This window comes from Hylobates moloch, unplaced genomic scaffold, assembly GCF_009828535.3.
Source record: "Hylobates moloch isolate HMO894 unplaced genomic scaffold, HMol_V3 SCAFFOLD_14, whole genome shotgun sequence".
Taxonomy (NCBI): Eukaryota; Metazoa; Chordata; class Mammalia; order Primates; family Hylobatidae; genus Hylobates; species Hylobates moloch.
This window is the reverse complement of record NW_026652289.1, coordinates 79,813,226-79,837,444: the sequence shown is the minus strand read 5'-3', so window position 1 is coordinate 79,837,444 and position 24,219 is coordinate 79,813,226. Positions and strand designations below refer to the sequence as shown.

Here is a 24,219-nt window from a genome sequence, read left to right as displayed (position 1 = left end):
GGAGTCTTGCTCTTGCTCTGTTGCCCAGGCTGGAGTGCAATGGCGTGATCTCAGGTCACTGCAACCGCCATCTCCCGGCTCCAAGCAATTCTCCTGCCTCAGCCTCCTGAGTAGCTGGGATTACAGGCGGGCACCACCACAACTGGCTAATTTTTGTATTTTTAGTAGAGACGGGGTTTCATCATACTGGTTAGGCTGGTCTCGAACTCCTGACCTCATGATCCACTCGCCTCAGCCTCCCAAAGTGCTGGGATTACAGGCATGAGCCACCGCACGTGGCTTTTTTTTTTTTTTTTTTTTGAGACGGAGTTTCACTTTTGTTGCCCAGGCTGGAGTGCAATGGCACAATCTCGGTTCACTGTATCCTCTGCCTCCCGGTTCAAACGAGTCTCCTGCCTCAGCCACCCGAGCAGCTGGGATTACAGGTGCCTGCCACTATGCCCAGCTAATTTTTTTTTTTTTTTTTTTTTGTATTTTTAGTAGAGATGGGGTTTCACCATATTGGCCAGGCTGGTTTTGAACTCATGACCTCAGGTGATCCACTTGCCTCTGCCAAAGTGCTGGGATTACAGGTGTGAGGCACCATGCCCAGCCTAGAAGGAGGTTTAAGGACTAAGATAATGTTCATAAGGTGGGAGACAGGGAAAGATGAGAGTGTAGGGAAGTTTAAATTTTTCCCTTGAATGTTTGATAATTTGAGTCTATAAAAACAAACTGCATAGATTAAAGGGAAAAGAGGCCTACGCATTTTTTTTTTTTTTTTTTTTTGAGACGGAGTCTCGCTCTGTTGCTCAGGCTGGAGTGCAGTGGCACGGATCTCAGCTCATTGCAACTTCCACCTCCCGGGTTCAAGCGATTCTCCTGCCTCAGCCTCCTGAGTAGCTGGGACTACAGGTGCACGCCGCCATGCCTGGCTAATTTTTTTTTTTTTTTGTATTTCTAGTAGAGACGGAGTTTAGCCATGTTAGGCAGGCTGGTCTTGAACTCCCAACCTCAGGTGATCTGCCCGCCTCGGCCTCTCAAAGTGCTGGGATTACAGGTGTGAGCCACCGGGTCCAGTCTCCTACAAATTTTATTGGATGCATGCATGTGTGTGGGAGTCATACAAAATATAAAAACTCAAAGAAATGGCCAAATAGTTGCTTTTATACCACCTTGAGGATACAGAAAGAATGGGAGCTTGCATCTGGGCAAAACAGGTTATGGTGGCAAGACAGGTTATGGGAGGGGGAGAAGAGGAGGCCTGGCTAGCAAAGACGTTCTTCGTGAACAAATGAAATCTCACAGAGATTTAGAAGGAATAGATGGTAAAGGTTTCTGTCAGATCTTTTAAGATGTCAGGCTCTCAGTTAATCTTTCCTAGATCTGGACAAGGGAGAGCACCAGAGAAAGCCTGTCTGCATCGATGCAGATTCTCTGCAGATGCAAATCTCCCCCACAAAAGACAGCTTTGCAGGCTTTCTGAACAGTCATCTCAAAATACATCAAATTCGGAATGAAATTTTTTTGGTGCTCTTCAAGAGCAATAAATACTACGAAAACCCAACTACAGGGGTAGAGTTTTGATAATCAAATATTTGCCAGTGTCAGTCATCCAGGATGAACGAAAAAGTTCATTTCTATGAATGAGTCATGAAAGCCTCCACATTTCCCCTTTTTCTAGCCCCTCACCAAACTATTATGATGGCCTCTCTGCAGGCAATCTGAGAAGGGGCAACCCAGTTGTAAGTAGTAACGTTGGGAAATTGATCATCTCTGGTAGCATCTGTCACTCTCTTGAAAATATCCACCAGGCTAGACAGGTTTCTCCTCCACCTGACCCCTGTATCTGTATCAGTCACCATTACCTGGGAGTAACGGAGACAATGACATATCAATGGAATTCTGGATTACTGGATACCATTAATCTTCTGTTGGAAGGGGGAACCAGACAGAAGCCAGAAGTTACTCCTGTCTAGACTCCCTCCCAACCTCCCATGTTTTATAGCCTCAAAGAAGGCAGTCAGCATTCTCAGCATTTTCTTTTTCTTCTCTTCCTCCTTCACCTCCTCCTCCCCTTCTTCCTCCTCCTTTCCCTTCTCCTCCTCCCCTTCCCCTCCCTCCTCTTCTTCCTTCTCCTCCTCCTCTTCATCCCCTCCCTCCTCCTTTCCCTCCTCCTCATCCTCCCTCCCCTCCTCCCCCTCTGTCTTCTTCCTTCTTCCGTCTTTTCTTCTCCTTTTTCTTCTCATCCTCCCTCTCCTCCCCTCCTCTTCCTCTTCTCCTCCTCATCCTCCCTCTCCTCCCCTCCTCCTCTTCCCCCCTTCCCTTCCTCCTCCTTCTCTTCCCCCACTTCCTACCTCTCCTACTCCTCTTCCCCCGTCTCCTCCTGTTCCTTCTCCTTCTCCCCCACTCCTCCCTCTCCCACCTCCTCCTTCTTCTTTTAAATAGAGGCAGAGTCTTGCTTTGTTCGTCTTAAACTCCTGGGCTCAAGCGATCATTCTGCCTCAGCCTCCCAAAGTGCTGGGATTACAGGTGTGAGCCACTACTGGTGGCCCATCCTTTTTAAATTTTTAATTTTATTAATCTTATTTTCATTTCTTTTTAATAGAGATAGGGTCTCACTATGTTGACCAGACTGGTCTGGAACTCCTGGTCTCAAGCAATCCTCCTGCCTCAGCCTCCCAAAGTGCTAGGATTACAGGCATGAGCCACCACACTAGGACAAGATTTATTTCTGTTATGAACTGAATGTTTGTGTCTCCCTTCCCCCCAGTTCATATGTTGAAGCCCTAGACCCCAACGTGATGGCTATTTGAAGGTGCAGTCTTTGGGAGATAATTGGGTCTAGATTAGGTCATGAAGGTAGGACTCTCATGATGGGATTAGTGCCCTTATAAGAAGAGAGAGAGAGAGATCGATCTTTCTTTCTATGAGTACATATGGAAGAAAGGACATGTGAGCACACAGTGAGAAGACAGCTCTCTACATATCAGAAAGTCGGCTCTCACCAGACACCGAATCTGCAGGCGCCTTGATCTTGGACTTCCCAGCCCCTAGAACTGTGATAAATAAATTTCTGTTGTTTAAGCCACCCAGTCGATGGCATCTTATTACAGCAGCCTGAGAAGATTAAGACAATTTCTTAAAGGTTCTTAGAGATGATTCCATAGCTTTCTTTTATCTATTATTTAAAGGAGGGCAGGTTTCTGTACATCTTGTGTTTTCCAAGATAGTTCCAATAATTTTATATTTTTTTCAATTAAGGCAATTCATACATGCACAGTTACACATAATTTTACTTTTATGCCTTTAATATTGTATTTTTTTAATGTGCACTTTTATTGAACTGGTCTCAAGTCAGTGTACAGGTAACCCCTTGCTACTTTCACACTTCCACCCAATCCCAGGGAGACCAAAAGCCTTCATACACCTCAAGTTTAGGGACAAAAAGTGTGGCCACAATGGCTCATTCAAAATAAAACAAAACAGGCCAGACGCAGTGGCTCATGTCTGTAATCCCAGCACTTTGGGAGGTCAAGACGGGCTGATCACTTGAGCTCAGGAATTTGAGACCAGCCTAGGCAATATGGTGAAAACCCATCTTTATCAAAAATACAAAAAATTAGCCAGGCAGGGTGGTACGCTTCTGTGGTCCCAGCTACTCGGGATGCTAAGGTGGGAGGATTACTTGAGCCTGGGAGGCACAGGTTGCAGTGAGCTAAGATCGCCTCACTGCATTCCAGCCTGGGTGACAGAGTGAGACCCTGTCTCAAAAAATAGTTAAAAAAAAAAAAAAAAAAGTTATTAAGGCTAAGATTTAAAACATTTTGCATTACATAATTTACATGAAAGCAATGTTATCACCTCCCCTGTGTGGACTTGGGAGAGCACTGGGCCATTTTCCTTAGAGGGAAGTGGAGTGGCTTTTGGGAGGGCAAAGGAACTTCCTGTAACAATACATTTCATGATATTTGCAATGACTATTAAAAAAAAAGAACAGGCCTGGCGTGGTGGCTCATGCATGTAATCCTAGCATTTTGTAAGGCTGAGGCAGACACATCACCTGAGCCCAGGAGTTTGAGACCAGCCTGGGCAACATAGTGAGACCCCTATTCTACAAAAGATAGAAAAATTAGCAAGGCACGGTGGTGTGCACTGTAGTCCATTATTTGGGAAGCTGAGGTGGGAGGATCACCTGAGCCCTGGAGGTTGAGGTTGCAGTGAGCTGTGATTGGGCCACTGCACTACAGCCTCGGTGATAGAGTGAGACCCTCAGAGTGAGGCCGTGTCTCAAAATAAATAAATAAAATTAAAATTAAAAATAACTATGTACAATCCAAGTTCTCGGCCACATTGTAGAACTTTGGGGGATGCTCACTCCAACAGACTGTTATCACTTTCACTGTTCCAGTTTGTAAATCCTGAATCATCAAGCCAAAAAAAAAAAAAAAACTCAAAATCAAAACAGAACCCCAAACCAATCAAACACCCCCCCAAAAAAACAAATAAAGCCATGCTAATCTCATCTTGTTTTCTATGCAAGTTAGGTTTTTGTTAAGAAAGGGTATAACGCAACTAAGTAACAGTCTGCTTAGAAGCATTTGCAGTAGAAGATGGGGGTGAGAGAAGTGGGACTTGTATTCCTGCCTGCCGATCCACACCTGCTGGAAGGTGGACAGCGAGGCCAGGATGGAGCCAATGATACACATGGAGTATCTGCACTCAGCAGGAGCAATAATCTTGATCTTTATCATGCTGGGAGCCAGGGCAGTGATCTCCTTTTCATCCTGTTGGGCAATGCCAGGGTACATGGTGGTGCTGCTGGACAGCACTGCATTGGTGTACAGGCCTTTATGGATGTCCACATCATACTTCATGATGGAGTTGAAGGTAGTTTCATGGATGTCACGGGTTCCATGCCCAGGAAGGAAGGCTGCAGGAGAGGCCAGGGCAGTGGAACTACTCGTTGCAGATGGTGATGACCTGGCTCTGGAGCAGCTTGTAGCTCTTCTCCAGGGAGAAGCTGGAGGCCATGGTGGCCATCTCCTACTTGAAGTCCAGGGCAATGTAGCACAGCTTCTTCTTGATGGCACACATGATTTCCTGCTGGGCCGTGGTGGTGAAGCTGTAGCCATGCTCAGTAAGGATCTTTGTGAGGTAGTCGGTCAGGTCCCAGCCAGCCAGGTCCAGACATAGGTTGGCACTGGGGAGGGTGTACCCCTCGTAGCTGGGTAGTGTGAGTGACCCCATCACTGGAGTCCATCACAATGCCAGTGGTAAAACCAGAGGCATACAGGAACAGCACAGCATGGATGGCACATATATGGTGGGGGTGTTGAAGGTCTCAAACATGATCTGGGTCATCTTCTCGCAGTTGGCCTTGGGGTTCAGAAGAGCCTCAGTCAGCAGCATGGGATGTTCCTCAGGAGCCGTGTGCAGCTTGTTGTAGAAGGTGTGGTTCCAGATCTCCATGTCGTCCTAGTTGGTGATGATGCTGTGCTGGATGTGGTATTTCAGGATCAGGATGCCTCTCTTGCTCTGGGCCTTGTCACCCACATAGGAGTCCTTCTGACCCATGCCTGCTGTCATGTACTGGTTCCGTGGGCATCCCGTGATGGAAGGCAAGATACCCCGGGGGGCATTGACACTGCAAGTGTGGAGATACCATCATTCATGGGGAGCTGGCAGCAAGTTTGGACTGGTGGAGGACTGTCGAGCGTGAGGGTCTGTGCCTGGGGCGGATACAGTCTTGGTCTAATATTTTAACATAAATTAACCATATCAGAAAGAGTTATTAAACTTAGGACTCAAACCTATGGAGTAATAATTTAATACTATAATTAAATTAAACACAATCACATACAACTAACCCTCAATTACAGAGAAAGTTTTGATACTAATTTTCAATTCTTTATCTCTATGAAGCTGATGAAAAATTCTTAGGCAGTGTGCCTGGTGTGGGATTTTGTAAACCAAAAATAATATTCTGAGCTTCCCGATCAACTGAATAGACCCATCCTCTCAGCCAAGGGCATTCCAAAATTAACCTGAAAAACTAGTTCAGACCATGATGAGATGCAGGGGATGGGGCATGTCTTATTTACACTCTCCTGTCTTTGGAATGCAGGCACAGGTGACCAGCATTAACATTAAAATAGAGATCTTAAGAATAAAACACACTTTCTGTAGCAATAAGACACCAAATTCCAGTCTGACTAAAATAAATCGAATATATATATTTATATATGGGTAAAACACTTTGATTTCTTACATATATATTATTATTATATATATTTTGTTATTTTTTTGAGATGAAGTCTTACTCTGTTGCCAGTTCGGAGTGCAGTGGCGCCATCTCAGCTCACTGCAACCTCTGACTCCATGGTTCAAGCTATTTTCCTGCCTCAGCCTCCCGAGTAGCTGGGATTACAAGCACACACCACCACGCCCAGCTAATTTTTATATTTTTAGTAGAGATAGTGTTTCACCATGTTGGCCAGGATGGCCTCGATCTCCTGACCTCATGATCTGCCCACTTTGGCCTCCAAAAGTGCTGGGATTACAGGCATGAACCACCGTGCCCAGCCCCCAAATATATTTCAGAGAGAGAGAGAGAGAGAGATATATATATATACACACACATATACATATATACACATATATATACATACACATATATACACATATATACACATAATATATATTTGTGTGTATATATACATATATATGTATATCATATGTGTATATATACATATATGTATATCATATATGTATATATACATATATGTATATCATATATGTATATACATATATACACATATATGTATATATACACATATATATGTATATCCATATATGTATATACATATATATACACATATATGTATATCATATATGGATATACATATATATACACATATATGTATATATACACATATATATGTATATCATATATATACATATATATATATATTTTTTGATAGAGTGTTACCCCGGCTGGAGTGCAGTGATGTGATCTTGGCTCATTGCCACCTGTGCCTCCCGAGTTCAAGCAATTCTAGTGCTTTAGCTTCCCAAGTAGCTGGGATTACAGGCGTGCATCACCATGCCCGACTAATTTTTGTATTTTTAGTAGAGATGAGGTTTCGCCCTGTTTGCGAGGCTGGTCTTGAACTCCTGGCCTCAAGTGATCCACCCACCTTGGCCTCCCAAAATGCTGGGATTGCAGGCAAGAGTCACCATGCCCAGCCTTCTTTGATATATTTTGAGATGGTCCTGCAAAGCTTTCTCTCATTGGGAAAATCTATATTCTACAGAGAATCCTTGATTCTTTCCTGATCCAGGAAGGAATTAACTGAATCTGACACCTTTTTAGGTCTGATAAGTGTCAGGCCTGTGAGCCCAAGCTAAGCCATCATATCCCCAGTGACCTGCATGTATACATCCAGATGGCCTGAAGCAACTGAAGATCCACAAAAGAAGTGAAAATAGCCTTAACTGATGACATTCCCATTGCGATTTATTGCTGCCCCAACCTAACTGATCAATGTTGTTTGTAATCTCCCCCACCCTTGAGAAGGTTCTTTGTAATTCTCCCCACCCTTGAGAATGTACTTTGTGAGATCCACCACCTGCCCGCAAAACATTGCTCCTGACTCCACTGCCTATCCAAAAACCTAAAAGAACTAATGATAATCCGCCACCCATTGCTGACTTCTTTTTCAGACTCAGCCCGCCTGTACCCAGGTGAAATAAACAGCCTTGTTGCTCACAAAAAGCCTGTTTGGTGGTCTCTTCACATGGACGTTGTGAGACATTTGGTGCTGAAGACCCAGGTGAGCAGGACTCCTTTGGGAGACCAGTCCCCTGTCCTCACCCTCACTCTGTGAAGAGATCCACCTATGACCTCGGGTCCTCAGACCAACCAGCCCAAGGAACATCTGACCGATTTTAAATCGGATAAGCCGCCTCTTTTTACTCTCTTCTCCAACCTCTCTCACTCTCCCTCAACCTCTTTCTCCTTTCAATCTTGGCGCAACCCTTCAATCTCTCCCTTCTTTTAATTTCAATTCCTTTCATTTTCTGGTAGAGACAAAGGAGACACATTTTATACGTGGACCCAAAACTCCATCGGTGGTCACAGCCTTCCCTTGGTGTTTAATCATTGCGGGGATGCCTCTGATTACTCACCCACATTCCATTGGTGTCTGATCTTCGTGGGGATGCCTGCCTTGGTCATTCACCCACATTCCCTTGGTGGCAAGTCAACTGCCGGGACGCCTGCTTTGGCTGCTCCCCAACCCCCTTCTCCATGTCTCTACCCTTCTCTTTAAACTTGCCTCCTTCACTATGGGCAAACTTCCACCCTCCATTTCTCCTTCTTCTCCCTTAGCCTGTGTTCTCAAGAACTTAAAACCTCCTCAACTCTCGCCTGACCTAAAATCTAAGCATCTTATTTTCTTCTACAACACTGCTTGGCCCCAGTACAAACTCAACAATAGTTCTAAATGGCCAGAAAATGGCACTTTTGATTTCTCCATCCTACTAGATCTAGATAATTTTTCTTGAAACATGGGCAAATGGTCTGAGGTGCCTGACGTCCAGGCATTCTTTTACACATCGGTCACTCCCTAGTCTCTGCTCCCAGTGCAACTCATCCCAAATCTTTCTTCTTTCTCTCCTGTCTGTTCTTTCAGTCTCCACCCCAAGTTCTGAGTCCCTTGAATCCTTCTTTTTTACGGACTCATCTGACCTCTCCCCTTCTCCCCAGGCTGCTCCTCACCAGGCCAAGCCAGGTCCTAATTTTTCCTCAGCCTCTGTTCCCCCACCCTATAATCCTTCTATCACCTCCCCTCCTCACACCCAGTCTGGCTTACAGTTTTGTTCCGCGACTAGCCCTCCCCCACCTGCCCAACAATTCCCTCTTAAAGAGACGGCTGGAGCTAAAGGCATAGTCAAGGTTAATGCTGCTTTTTTCTTTATCCGACCTCTCCCAAATCAGCTGCCATTTGGGCTCTTTTTCATCAAATATAAAAACCCAGCCCAGTTCATGGCCCGTTTGGCAACAACCCTTAGACGCTTTACCACCCTAGATCCAGAGGGGCCAGAAGGCTGTCTTATTCTGTATGCATTTTATTACCCAATCCCCTCCTGGCATTAGAAAAAGCTCCAAAAATTGGATTCCGGCCCTCAAACCCCACAACAGCACTCAATTAACCTCGCCATCAAGGTGTACAATAATAGAGTAGAGGCAACATATTTATGAGTTGCAATTACTTGCCTCCACTGTGAAAGAAACCCCAGCCACATCTCCAGCACACAAGAACTTGAAAACACCTGAACTGCAGCGGCCAGGTGTTCCTCCAGGACCTCCTCCCTCAGGATCTTGCTTCAAGTGCTGGAAATCTGGCCACTGGGCCAAGGAATGTCCACAGCCCGGGATTCCTCCTAAGCCATGTCCTATCTGTGCGGGACCCCACTGGAAATCGGACTGTCCAACTCACCTGGCAGCCACTCCCAGAGCCCCTGGAACTCCGGCAGAAGGCTCTCTGACTCCTTCCCATATCTTCTCGGCTTAGCAGCTGAAGACTGACACTGCCCAATTGCCTTGGAAGCCCCCTGGACCATCACAGATGCTTTGGATAACTCTTACAGTGGAGGGTAAGTCCGTCCCCTTCTTAATCAATACAGAGGCTGCCAACTCCATATTACCTTCTTTTTAAAGGCCTGTTTCCCTTGCCTCCATAACTGTTGTGGGTATTGACGGCCAGGCTTTTAAACCTCTTATAACTCCCCAACTCTGGTGTCAACTTGGACAACATTCTTTTATGCATTCCTTTTAGTTATCCCCATCTGCCCAACTCCCTTATTAGGTCAAGACATTTTAATTAAATTATCTGCTTCCCTGACTATTCCTAGGCTACAGCCACACCTCATTGCTGCCCTTTTCCCCAGTTCAAAGCCTCCTTCATGTCCTCCCCTTGTTATCTCCCCACTTTAATCCACAAGTATGGGATACCTTTATCCCCTCCCTGGCAACCGATCACACTCCCCTTACCAACCCATTAAAACCTAATCACCCTTACCCTGCTCAACGCCAATATCCCATCCCACAGCACCCTTTAAAAAGATTAAAGCCTGTTATCACTCACCTGTTACAGCATGGCCTTTTAAAGCCTATAAACTCTCCTTACAACTCCCCCATTTTACCTGTCCTAAAACCAGACAAGCCTTACAGGTTACTTCAGGATCTGCACCTTATCAGACAAATTGTTTTGCTTATCCACCCTGTAGTGCCAAACCCATATACTCTCCTATCCTCAATACCTCCCTCCACAACCCATTATTCTGTTCTGGATCTCAAACGTGCTTTCTTTACTATTCCTTTGCACCCTTCATCCCAGCCTCTCTTCGCTTTCACTTAGACTGACCCTGACACCCATCAGGCTCAGCAAATTACCTGGGCTGTACTGCCACAAAGCTTCACAGACAGCCCCCGTTACTTCAGTCAAGCCCAAATTTCTTCAACTACCTGGGCTGTACTGCTGCAAAGCTTCACAGACAGCCCCTGTTACTTCAGTCAAGCCCAAATTTCCTCAACATCTGTTACCTATGTTGGCATAATTCTCATGAAAACACACATGCTCTCCCTGCTGATCATGTCCGGCTAATCTCCCAAACCACAATCCCTTCTACAAAACAACACATTTCCTTCCTAGGCATGGTTAGGAATTTCCGCCTTTGGATACCTAGTTTTACCATCCTGACTAAACCATTATGTAAACTCACAAAAGCAAACCTAGCTGACCCCACAGATCCTAAATCTTTTCCCCACTCCTCTTTCCGTTCCTTGAAGACAGCTTTAGAGACTGCCCCCACACTAGCTCTCCCTGACTCATCCCAACCGTTTTCATTACACACAGCTGAAGTGCAGGGCTGTGCAGTTGGAATTTTTACACAAGGACCAGGACAGCGCCCTGTAGCCTTTTTGTCCAAACAACTTGACCTTACTGTTTTAGGCTGGCCATCATGTCTCCGTGTAGCGGCTGCTGCCGTCCTAATACTTTTAGAGGCCCTCAAACTCACAAACTATGCTCAACTCACTCTCTACAGTTCTCATAACTTCCAAGATCTATTTTCTTCCTCACACCTGACACATATACTTTCTGCTCCCCGGCTCCTTCAGCTGTACTCACTCTTTGTTGAGTCTCCCACAGTTACCATTGTTACTGGCCCAGACTTCAATCCGGCCTCCCACATTATTCCTCATACCACACCTGACCCCCATGACTGTATTTCTCTGATAACACTTGGCATTCACTCCATTTCGCCATATTTCCTTCTTTCCTGTTCCTCACCCTGATCACACTTGGTTTATTGATGGCAGTTCCACCAGGCCTAATTGCCACTCACCACCAAAGGCAGGCTATGCTATAGTATCTTCCACATCTGTCATTGAGGCTACTGCTCTGCCCCTCTCCACTACCTCTCAGCAAGCCGAACTCACTGCCTTAACTCAAGCCCTCCCTCTTGCAAAGGGACTACATGCCAATATTTATACTGACCCCATATCCTGCACCACCATGATGTTTTATGGGCTGAAAGGTTTCCTCACTATGCAAGGGTCCTCCATCATTAATGCCTCTTTAATAAAAACTCTTCTCAAGGCTAAATACTGCTAAATTAATATTCTGTGAGGTTTTGAAAGTACTAGGGCCAGAGACAATATCGCTGTTTGGATGACTTTCCATCCAAGTTAACATTCGGCCCTCATCATCAAAGGTGATATGTGTGTACCTCTTCCTTGCAACCCACCAGGGCCTAACACATCATATCCCCACTTTTGAAATTAGGAAACAGCCTCAGAAGTCCAAGAGCTTGACCAAAGTAACTCAGCTGTTAGGTAGCAGAACCAGGTTGGTATGATTCTTCTTCAATATCCTGCCAGTTATATGGGCAAGTGGCCTCAAAATCAACAAAAGACAAGTAGAGGTTGACATGCATCAATGGAGAGAGGCTCAAAAGGAAGAGTCTATACACAACAATAGAGCAGAAATGTGTGGCGGGAAGTATGTCTGGTGGTGTGAAGTAGGAGGGGGCACACCAGGTTTCACCTTGGTCAAGTGAATCTATAATTCCAACCTGGGCCTCACTCCTGAGCTCCAGACTTAGCTATCTGTTTTTCTCACTCTAATATAAAATCCATAGGGCAGGACTTAATCTCTAGGTTGTTCACCACAAATTAAAGCAGAGTCTGGTTTATAGTAAGTACTTAATAAATAAACAAACTATCAAACAAGCTAAAGAAACATTCTACACTCCTGGGGGAAGGGATTACCATGAAATGCCATCTGTCCTTTTTCTACTTTTCAGTATTTGGGGTGTTCTTCATTGAAAAAGATTAGCTTCTTGAATGTTCCAGATAGGAAGAGGGAGGGAGAGGGAGAGAGAGAGGAATAGATAGAAGTTTCGTATTTTAACTATGGTTCAATTCTAACCATTCTAAAATTGCATGCAGTTTTTTGTTTTTGTTTTTGTTTTTTTTTTGAGACGGAGTCTCGCTGTCGCCCAGGCTGGAGTGCAGTGGCGCAATCTCGGCTCACTGCAAGCTCTGCCTCCCGGGTTCACGCCATTCTCCTGCCTCAACCTCCCGAGTAGCTGGGACTACAGGCGTCCACCACCGTGCCCAGCTAATTTTTTGTATTTTTAGTAGAGACAGGGTTTCACCGTGGTCTCTATCTCCTGCCCTCGTGATCCACCCGCCTCGGCCTCCCAAAGTGCTGGGATTACAGGCGTGAGCCACCGTGCCCGGCCGCATGCAGTTTTTTAAACCATGAATTACAAGGGTGTTTAATTTCCAAATTCATGTAGCTTTTTGTTAATCTCTTCATTATTGCCTTCTAACTTTAATTGCTTCATATTTAAATTATAAATTATATGGTGTGGATGGTACCAATTGTTTTTAAGTCTTCTGACTTGCTTTATGAATTAGTATATAATTAATGTTTCTCCCACAGTCCACATATGCTTAAGAATATAGAATATCTAATTATTGGGTACAAAGGTCTATATTTGTCCATTACACAACGTCCATTCACTGGTTATTCCAATCTACATATGGGCATTCTGTGTAACTTACTTATGGTAAGCAGGGTATGGTGAAATCTCCAAATACGATGGCAGACTTGTAAATTTCTCCCTGTGGTTTTATCAGTTTTTCTTCTGTATTTTGAGGCTATTTTGACAGGTACATAAAATATGAAAATTGCTACATCCTCCTAATTAAGTCACTTAGCATCAAGTTCTTACTAATGCTTTCTGTTCCAAAATCCTTTTTTGTTTGATACTGAAGCTCCATCACTTGTTTTTGGTTAATGTATACTGGCATATCTTTATCACTCTCTCTCCTTTATAAAAACTTTCAATCTTCTCATATCCTTATATTTTAAATATGATGGATTAAAACAGCTGGATATTCTTTTATTAGTTCCATCTCTCTAACTGGTAACTTTAGTCCATTTACATTTGTTGTGACTGATTTATGTGGACTTCCTTCTGTCACCTTTAGAACTTCTATTTCTCTCACTTTCTAATATAATTTTAACATATCCTCCTGGGATTCCATTAAGACATATTTTAGACCTCATTCTGATCTCCCTCCCCCCACAACCCCACCAACTTCTGCCCTATCATCTATCCTCATGTCTCTCTGTGTAACATACTGACTTACTTTTGGAAGATAATTGTCTAACCAATTAATTCTTTCTTCTGATGTCTAATCCATCCACTGAGTTTTTTATTTCAACAATTATATTTTTTATTTCTTTATTTCATTTTATTCTGAGACAGAGTCTCACTCTGTCACCCAGGCTGGACTGCAGCGGCATGCATGTGCAGCCCCTGCCTCCTGAGCTCAAGTGATCCTCCCTCCTCGGCCTCCTGACTAGCTAGGACTATAGGCACGTGCCCCATACCCAGCTATTTATTTTTTTTTTTGGTGGTGTTGGGGTATTTTTTATAGAAACGAGTTCTCACCATGTTGCCCAGGCTTGTCTCCCCAACTCCTGGGCTCATACCATCCTCCCAAAGAGTGCTGGGATTACAGGTGTGAGCCACCAGACCCAGCTATATATTTTATTTCTGTAAGTTTTTTTCATCCATTTTCTTTTCAGGTCTTCCTCATCATTCTTGGTGGTCTTACTGCTTGCTCAATTTTATGAGTCCATCTTTCTTTTATATTAGGTTTCACATATAACTATTTTCTCACAATTCTAATATTTGAAGTCTGTGCTCTGTATCTGATAATTCCAAAACCTAGTCTTTGGGAAACATATTCATTGTTTCTAACAATTCTCAAATATGTTGGGTTGAGACTATTTGAATGCTATGATTTGACTGAATTCATATTTGCCTGCTTTTAATCTTTGAGAATCCTACAGGCTTAAGTTAGAGATGTTTTCCTACAAAAAGTATCTGTGTCTGCTTCCGATGAGAACTCTGGGTACAACTAACATGAGACCACTTTACCACCATGCATAATCCTGACATTCTCTTGGATTCTCTTGGAGCCTCTCAGCATTACACAAGGTTCTCAAATCTGGCTCCCCAACCTTGCTCATTTATACACAGAAGACTAGACTGCTTAGTATAGGTGGTGACTCAGTTCCTGCTACCTTGGAAAAAAACAAAACAGATCTCTCATCTGAATGTGATCACAGACTAGGAAATTCTGAAGGTGAATAACTAGAGGCTGTAGGCAGCAGGGAAAGATAGGTGTCTTTCCTGACCATAGAAATAGGTCAGAAGCTGCCCTAAAGGCTGTGTGCTACAGCATTTCACTATTTAGCTCAACTACCATTCCCTCCATAAGTGTGAGTGGAAGTTTCTTAGAGCACCATGTTGCCTGAAAACAAAACCAGATTTTTGCTCAAAAGTTATAGTCACGGTAAAACAAACAAACAAACAAACAAACAACCTCTGGCTTTGGAAGGCTTTCTCAGTAATGTCCTAGAATTAAGGTTCCAGCCTGCATTTCATGTTAACTGAACAGAAAACCAGCCTCCAACATCCTTCTGCCCCATGGCTTTCTCTCAGCTCCTCTTGGTTGGGCCTAGGGCAGTCAGACTGTCTGGTTCCAATCCCTGCTCTGCCACCTGTGACCTTGGACAAGTTACCTACCTTCAGTTGCCTCATCCGTAAAATGCAGATATTAATAATACCCTCTTTTAAAGTTATTAAGAGGATTGAAAGAGCTAATAAAAAGTAAAAAATAGAAAGACTTGGTAAGCATAGGCACAGAGGGAAAGAAAAAAAGTAAAAATAAATAAATAAAAAGACTAGTGCCTAGCACATAAAAGTTCATCAGGAATTAATTCTATAACATGAACTCAATTTTGCAAAACTTCAAAGTACATATAACTTTTACGACGGTATACATAACAATAATAAATTTACAACAGTAGACATGTTTCTCTACAGTAAATATAAGAAAGACTAAACAATCAGATACTAAATCATTAAGTGATTATCAGTTAGTAACTTTAATTTTCTTATACTTCTATATTTTCTATAGATCGTCTTTGTAACAAAAAGAAAACAAACCAAATGAAAATGAAATGAATTCTCTCAAAAAGAATTAAGACAGGAAGAAGGCTCACAAAGTAACATAAAATATATCTTATGGTTTATGTAAAATTCTTAATAAAAGTACCTTCTTTGCTCCAAGCTGCACTCTGGCTTTGCCTTTGACTCAGGTGGCATTTATTTGCATGATGACTGATTCTTTCGAGTAGGCACTTCTTCAGCCCTACAGGAAGAACAAAACATCTCTAGAACACAGCAGCGTTCCTGATTCCCACTTGAGAAGGCCTAACAAAATGGCATATAACTTAACAGCAGCACACCAGTGTTAAAAAGTCTGGAGTCAAGGGGAAAAGGTAAAATTGGAACGTTTCCGGAATCTCACAAGAAAACAACAAACCGATGTTCTAAGTGCCCAACGTGAGCAAATTAGATCCTTAAATAAAGGTCACTGTTAATGCCTATCCTAGCATAGATTCAGCACCTAGTATAATGTCATTTTACTGGTTTACCTTTTCCATTTTTTTTTATTTTATTTTTTTTTGAGATGGAGTCTCGCTCTGTCACCCAGGCTGGAGTGCAGTGGCGCCATCTCAGCTCACTGCAAGCTCTGCCTCCCGGGTTCATGCCATTCTCCTGCCTCAGCCTCCCGAGTAGCTGGGACTACAGTCGCCCGCCATCACGCCCGGCTAATTTTTTTTGTAGTTTTTAGTAGAGACGGGGTTTCACCGTGTTAGCCAGGATGGTCTTGATCTCCTGACCTCGTGATCCCCCCGCCTCAGCCTCCCAAACTGCTGGGATACCATTTTCATTCTTGAAAGTAGGAGCTACGAAAAAACAAAACCAAACAAACAAAATACTACATGTCTTTAAGAGAACCGTCTACTTACGATCTAACTTACATAATCAAAACACTCTATTGAGGGTGAAAATTGAGTATAATAAGAAAATAATCACCTGTTTTATGAGCGGTTCCATACATAATGCTTCTCCACCCAATACATACCTTAAAAAGAAAAAAGGAAACATACAAAATTATCTTGGGAATTATTCCTGCTTAAACAATTTCCATGTGGCATTATTAAGAAAGTATGCACACGGTAAAGATAAGAAGAGAACATGCAAGCATGAACATACTTGTTAGGGATATAGGACTATGGGTAATTAAAAAATTCTAATGGTATTACTCTTATGTAATTGCTCTGAAATTCTAGTCAATTGTTTGAAATGGCAATCAGAACAGAATACTTTGAAATTTTTATGATGTCAAAAACTAAGAACGTGGCCGTAAATATTCCAAAGAATAGGGGCAGAAGAACCCATTGCCTTAAATGGCATTTGAGTATTCTTTACAATGGAAACTTTCTCTCCCATCCTGCGATGGCCAAGAGTTTTTCCTCTGACAATGGCACTGACCCTACCCTATCCAAAATATGAACATCTACACGGTTTCATGGTTCAAATTGTTTTTATCCATTCTGTTGTGAGAATCAAATGGTTCACACCATGCGGCTCCTCACTGGGACTCCTCAAGTCCTTTCTAGGTCTGAAGACTGTTCTCTGAACCAAAGACAACGTCTGGGGATGTACCAAATCTCCCATTAGAAAATTATTTAGATCAAGATGTTTTAACCTTTTAACTCTTTCTCAAACAAAATAATTTCATTTCTCCTTTAATGGTATTTTAAATTTCAAAATACCCAGATAGCATGCCTAAAGTAAAATCAAGGGAATGATGGTTTTAGAACAAAAACTGTGGTAATTTTGAAAACACAAAAGCTAAGACCACTGATTAGATCTATGTGGACACCAAGTCCACCACAAACTGTTCTGTCCTCCGGGGGTCTACCCACACCTTTCCCTTGCTTGAGATTCCTTCTGCTTCCTACCCTTCCAAATGCTGTATTTCCCCCCAGACTTGCCAAGACCACTCTAGCCTGCGCATCTTCCATTCCAGCTAACCAAAGGCATCCTTGCATTGACTAAACCAAATTATTTTGCAGAGAAGGCATCTAAAAACTTCTACTGTAGACCATTCACCTTAATAATTGTTATCATGACATTATTCAATAATAAAATGAGGGAAAGAAGTCTTCTTTAACTCCCTTGCCCTGGAGAATCCAAGCAAGTGTCCCACTTGCTTTGCCCAAACCCTGGGAACTTTCAAAGTGAAAGTTTAATGGAAGGAAAAGAAGATCTAAACGAAAAACTCTCCAAAAAATTAAACTCAGGTAAAGAATCATGGGATTAAAATTTTTTATTCTTTCTGTATTTGATTTCTGAAACATAGAAATCTCTCACTCCTTAAATCTGCCACTGGGCTAAGAGAGTATTGTATATAATGTCCACTCATTGATTTAACAGAATTAGAACATCCAGGCACTCACTTAGATTTTGGTTCCACCACTGCTCAAAGTCTAGTCATTAGTTAATGAGTTAACACCACACTTGATCTTCAAATTTTGGAGATGCTCATGGTAGACAGGAACTTGTTTTGGGAAAAGGAAGTATACAGTAGACATTGTTACCCATTATCCAACCATCACCAGCTTTCCTTTAAAGTACCTCACTCTTCCTTTAAGGTTACAGAGTCTCAGAAAGTGGGAAGAAAGGAAGGTTTTGCATTTTCAGGTCAAAAGACAGTACGTTTGTACGACCATATAATACCTATGCAAATGTTTGTTGAAATCTAAACAGAAGACAGAAGTAGTTCTAGTACCTTCACTAGGTAAGTAAGATAAGTAAACTTTTCCTTAATATACACTTTCAGTAGCGTTGACACCTAAAAGTGGTCGACTCTACTACTGTATTAAATGACATTCATTTTGTCAATACGTGTTCCAAATTCTTACTGCTCTTTGTCTCCAAAGGGGGGTTCCTACTGAATATTGAGACAGTTCAAGAATACTACGGAAAAAAATTCTAATAATTGAAGTAAGGGTCGTCTAAGGATAACATGCCACATATACAGACACAGTAATATTTTCAACTTAAAAAAATTCAGTTGTCAAACCTGTACAGCAAACACTATCCTAAGCGTAGCCTCTTCAGGCATTTGCTTTATAATCACTTCAAAGAAAAGTCAGTCACAAAATGCCACATTTTGTATGATTCTATTTATATGAAATGTCCAGGATAGGCAAATCTACAGAGATAGAAATTAGATCAGAAGTTGCCAGGATCAACGGTGGGGGAGATGAGTATAGAGAGTGACTGCTAATGGGTACAGGGTTTCTTTTTGGGGAGAAGAAAAAGTTCTGAAATGAGGTAGTGGTAATGGCTGCATAACTCTGAATACACTAAAAACCACTGAACTGTACACTTCAAAGGGTGAGGCTTATCATATAAAAGCTGTATCACAATAGTTTAAAAAATGTTTGGATATGTCAAGAAATAAAGAATAGGATCATAGCTCAAAGATATGGGATATAAAATAAATGGAACAAAACTGCTCAATAATCTATCTAGAATCACATAATGCTTAAGCTTTACCCTGACTAAAATTGCAAGCCTGGTGTTTTATTGATATTTCACATTTTTTACTTCTTCCTAAGTCAGCCAATAATTCCTCCTCCTCACTTAACAGTTGACTATGAAGACCAAGCCATTTTGACTCTGCCTCCAATGAGCTTTCACATTTCATTCCTCCTTCCATTCCCATGACTACCACACCAATGTAGGTTCTCCTCACTTCACTCTAAGACAACAGCAGGGCCTAAACAGGGAGAATTCAGACAAGTTTCTAGAAAGCCAAACTACTTTCTAGAAAGTCAAAGATAATTATATTTTTTGCCGTGACTGTAAGAATGCCCATTTCATTGCATACTTTCTAACATTTTTACCAATCTGATAAATAAAAGCTGGTACTGAGATGAAAAAAGCCTGGGCACAGTGGCTCACACTTGTAATCCCAACATTTTGGGAGGCTGAGGTGGCCAAATCACCTGAGGTCAGGAGTTCAAGACCAGCCTGGCCAACATGGTGGAACTCCGTCTCTACTAAAAATACAAAAATTAGCCAGGCATGGTGGCATGCGCCTGTGATCTCAGCTACTTGGGGGGCTGAGGCAGGAGAATTGCTTGAACCCAGGAGGTGGAGGTTGCAGTGAGCTGAGATCACGCCATTGCACTCCAGCCTGGGTGACAAGAACAAGACTTCATCTCAAAAAAAAAAAAAAAAAAAAGAAAAAGTTCCCATACAATATAATTTCTTCCATCTCTAGAAACAAATTCAGCAATGAGAACTGAAAGTCACCACGTGGAAGGTTTCAAGGATTTAGGTCTACCTAATGATGTCGAAAGCATTAGTTAAGTTAGAAAAAAATACGCACACACACGCGCATGCACACACACACATATACCCCTATGTATTCAGTACCAGAAAACATGACTGACTACATGGTATAGTCATCCAACAGAAAGCACACAATAACTGAAGGCAATATAGAGGAGTAAGTTATAACATGGATCTACAATACTGCTGAGTGAAAAAGCAGATTACAAACAAATATCTGATTTTTAAGGGAGAGGAAACATATACAAGCATAGGAGAAAGGAGATGAGCAGATGACTGGAAAGATAGAAATTTCTGACAGTGGCACTTTCTGAGTGGTAGAATTATATAGGTAATATTTTCTAGTTTTGCCTAAAAGTTTTCTAAATTTCTTAAAATAAGAAGGTTTTGTTTTCCATATTATAAAATATCCATCACCCCAGGAAATTTAACCTTCAGCACAAACTCTACAACATGTTCAAAGTTTGTTCAGTTTAATATTTAAGAGACAATCTATTTTGAAAGACATCTAAAATGACCGATATTTAAACCTATGCATTAATATTTTTTCAATCACATGCTTTATATTTTGTAATTTTGATAAGGTTAAGCTTTAGATCCATCTTGAAAAGATAAATTTTCTATTTGTCTTTAAAATATTACCTACAATATGCCTGTTTTTAAACAGTGAATGGTGTTCAAAAATTGCAATATAAATTCAGCCAGTGTTCCTTACATAGAATGTTTAAGTGCTTCTAATACTGCTCTTTTTCACTGGTTATGAAAACACAGAACAACTATCTAAGCATCTAATTAATTATTCAGGTCCTTTGTTTCTCCTCCATTCTGTTAGTTTTTTACTAATTTCAAGGCCTGTGAGGATGAAGTTGTCTGTGACAGCTACCACAAAGGTTACTATAAGCAGACAAATTTCCAACAAGTTTATCACCACTACCATCCCCACCATAAAACTGTCTCAATCAAGGGCAACACAATTCAAGGTTAGCCAAGACAACCTCTTTACCTGTCACTGCTTAAGAAAAGGATTTTTTGGTCTTATTTAGAAACAACTTTCTGTATCTATTTTTCTCCATAAATCCACTGAGACCAATGTGCACCTCTATCTCAAGCACCAGCAAACAAAACTGCCTGCCAGTAGGTTCAGTTTTTGTATCTTTCCAAATGTAGGGCACAGCTATTTTTGATATCATAATTTTTTGAAAACTGATGCACAAACTTCTTCTGGAAAGTTCAGCCGGGCACGGTAGCTCACGCCTGTAATCCCAGCACTTTGGGAGGTGGAGGCAGGCAGATCATGAGGTCAGGAATTCAAGACCAGCCTGGCCAACATTGTGAAACCTGTCTCTACTAAAACTACAAAAATTAGCCAGGTGCGGTGGCAGGTGCCTGTAATCCCAGCTACTCAGGAGGCTGAGGCAGGAGAATCGCTTGAACCTGGGTGGCAGAGGTTCCAGTGAGCCAAGATCGCACGACTGTACTCCGGCCTGGGTGATAGAGTGAGACTCCATCTCAAAAAAAAAAAAAAAAAAAAAAAAAAGAATTTCAGAGATACAGCAGTTGTAATTCTTCTGAAGGCTGCTTATGGGACACATTACTTTCATATTTTGCTGTTCAATAAATGTGGGGTGGAGAATAAAGTAAATTGGCAGAATTACCATATAAAATAAAATTCAAAGTCCTCTGACAACAAAAGAAACTTAAAATACACACGTACACACACACACGCACACGGCTTTCCCTGCTAATCATTTTACAACAACCAAGTAGCTAACCCAGAGCCCACAAAAGCAGAGTAAAAATTCTAACACTTGGTAAAATAAAAATGCACATATATCCCTGTCATCTAAAAAAAATGCTTAAGTATTCAAAGACAGACAGCAATTACAGCTACTGAGAACATCACTGTAAGCAAACTGAAGCAGACAAAACAAAGGTGCTGATGAGGATTTGAACCACCTAAGCTGCAGAAACCCACTGGATGGTTTCCTAGGTTCCGAGTGGGCATTATCTTTCAGAACGATCTTCTAGAAGAGATCACATAACACTGTCACAAAGGATCTGGAGAAAGGGACCCTGGCTTCATCACTCTGGCTCTCCAGTCATGCTTTACATTTTCACTTCTTACACTCTCCTTCATAGGAAGTCAATTTACAGACTTCCATCAAGCCCTCAGAGACCTTTTTGTACTATCCATGACAAGTTCTTGATGTTATGTCTGCACTTTTGACAAATTCTTAGCAGTTAACTTACAAGGCAGTTAAGATTTTTGTTGAAGCACAATATAGCTAGAATAGGGTCATACATTCAATAAAACAAATATTTACCAAGCATTTATTGAGTGGAAGATAAAAAGCACAAAGCATAATTATAAAACATTCTCCCCTGCCACCATAAAAAAATTTTTTAAGCCTTACAGAATACAGCATAACATGACCAAAGCAAAAATAGTGAGGACTAAAGAGGAGAGGAAGGGGAAATATCAGCACGAACTAAATATGACCCAGAAGAGCCTTGATGGTCAGACGCGTAAAGACAAATTGGGTAGGGTTAGTGGGTGGCTGTCAGGTGCACATTCTACAGGGAAAAAACAGCTGATACAGAAGCCTGAAAGGAAAAGCGGGCAGAGCACCTGGACAGGACTCTTACCTACTGCATCCACGGTACAATGCGCCTTTCCAGAACACAGCAGCGGCCCGGGGGAGAGGGATCGCTCAAACAGCACCAGAGGCTGCATTCCAACTTTTCCTCCATCCACGAGTCCGTTTTCATTGTTAGTTTCTCCTTAAAAACGATCGGCTGAACACGCACACGCGGGAACAAGGAAAACCTGACTGAAGAATGAGGCGTTTAAGCTTAAGGGCCTTAGGATCCGGGTGCAGTGGCTCAGGCCTGTAATCCCAGAACTTTGGGAGGCAGAGATGGGTCATTTGAGGTCAGGAGTTGGAGACCAGCCTGGCCAACATGGTGAAACCCGGTCTCTACTAAACAACACAAAAGTTAGCCAGGCGTGGTGTCAGGCGCCTGTAATCCCAGCTACTCGGGAGGCTGAGGCAGGAGAATCGCTTGAACCCATGGACTGTCAAGAGACGGAGGCTGCAGTAAGCCGAGATCGCCCCACTGCACTCCAGTCTGGGCGACAGAGTGAGACTCCATCTCAACAAGCGCCTGCCACCATACCCCGCTAATTTTTGTGTTTTTACTAGAGACAGGGTTTTACCATGTTGGCCAGGCTGGTCTAGAACTCCTGACCTCAGGCGATCCAGCTGCCTGTCTCCCAAAGTGCTGGGATTACAGGAATGAGCACTGCGCCCGGCCAAAAAACCGAAAATCTTAAAGGCCTTTCCCCTTCCCCGCCTGGGCTCAAACAACAGCTGGAGCCGCCCTGCCACGCCCCGTCGCGGTCCTGGGGAGCAGGCTGGCTGACTGAGGGCGATCATGGGCTCCGAAAGGGCTGCGGGCGACGCGGGCTCCCACCTCGGGGCGCGGCGACTGGGGCAAGAGGTGCTGGCAGCCCCCAAGCCAGCCCCGTGCAAGGAGCCAGAGAGACGCGCCCTCCCCCTCCTCCCACCCAAGCCTCACGCAGCGGGACGGGCCAGGCGCGGGAGAAAGGGCCGCGCTCGCCCCGCCCGGGGAACTAGGGCCTCTCCCGGGCAGGCTCCCCTTTGTCCCGGGACTCTGGGCGCCTCCTCTCCGCCCTCGCCCTGCCCCGTGAGGCCGCCACTGGGCACCTCACCGTGATGTTGCAGTGGAGCCTGAGCTGCGGCGGCGGCTCCTGGTTCTTGTGGAAGATAGAGGCCAGCAACTTCAGTTTGGCCTTGAACCCTCACACGGACATTTTACTCTCACCTCTGGCGCGAGAGGCGCGGAAGGTGAGCCGGTCGGGAGCCGCTGTCATGGCCGCGACCACCTGCGGGACTTCTCGGCGGCGCTCTCGCGGCTCCGCCTCTCCCGGCTGCCTCCACTCTAGTCGGAGTAGGGCTGGAAAATGGCAAGGGGCACCGAAGCCTCTGAGGGGAGCTGTGTGGCGGCCTGGGCGGCTGCTCCCCTTGTAACAGACTCCACCGACAGGAGGCGCTGCTCCCGTCAAGCCGCAGCTTGAAAGGGCAACAGCACCACCGCCCCACTACCATTGCCCCATTCTGAAACAGAATCTGCCAGGGCTACGCAGGCTGAATACAGGCTGAGTCCATTAGAAGACTGGTGCCATAGCTTTAGGGACAAACTCAATCATCTGTCACTGCAGAGCCGCTAACAGAGAGCTTATTAAAATTAAATGTTTATTTTTAAATCCGAGCTTGATTTGACAGTTATCAGCTTTTAAAAATGGAACAGAAAATAAAAGAATTAGGAATAAAGAAAAGCAATCCA

The 24,219-nt window shown here is 43.2% G+C and overlaps 1 pseudogene; it reads right to left on the bottom strand.

Moving 5' to 3' along the window:
• Positions 1-2,920: 2,920 nt before the first annotated feature.
• LOC116482042 (actin-like) lies at positions 2,921-23,880 on the bottom strand (annotated as a pseudogene).
• Between the last annotated feature and the right edge of the window lie 339 nt (positions 23,881-24,219).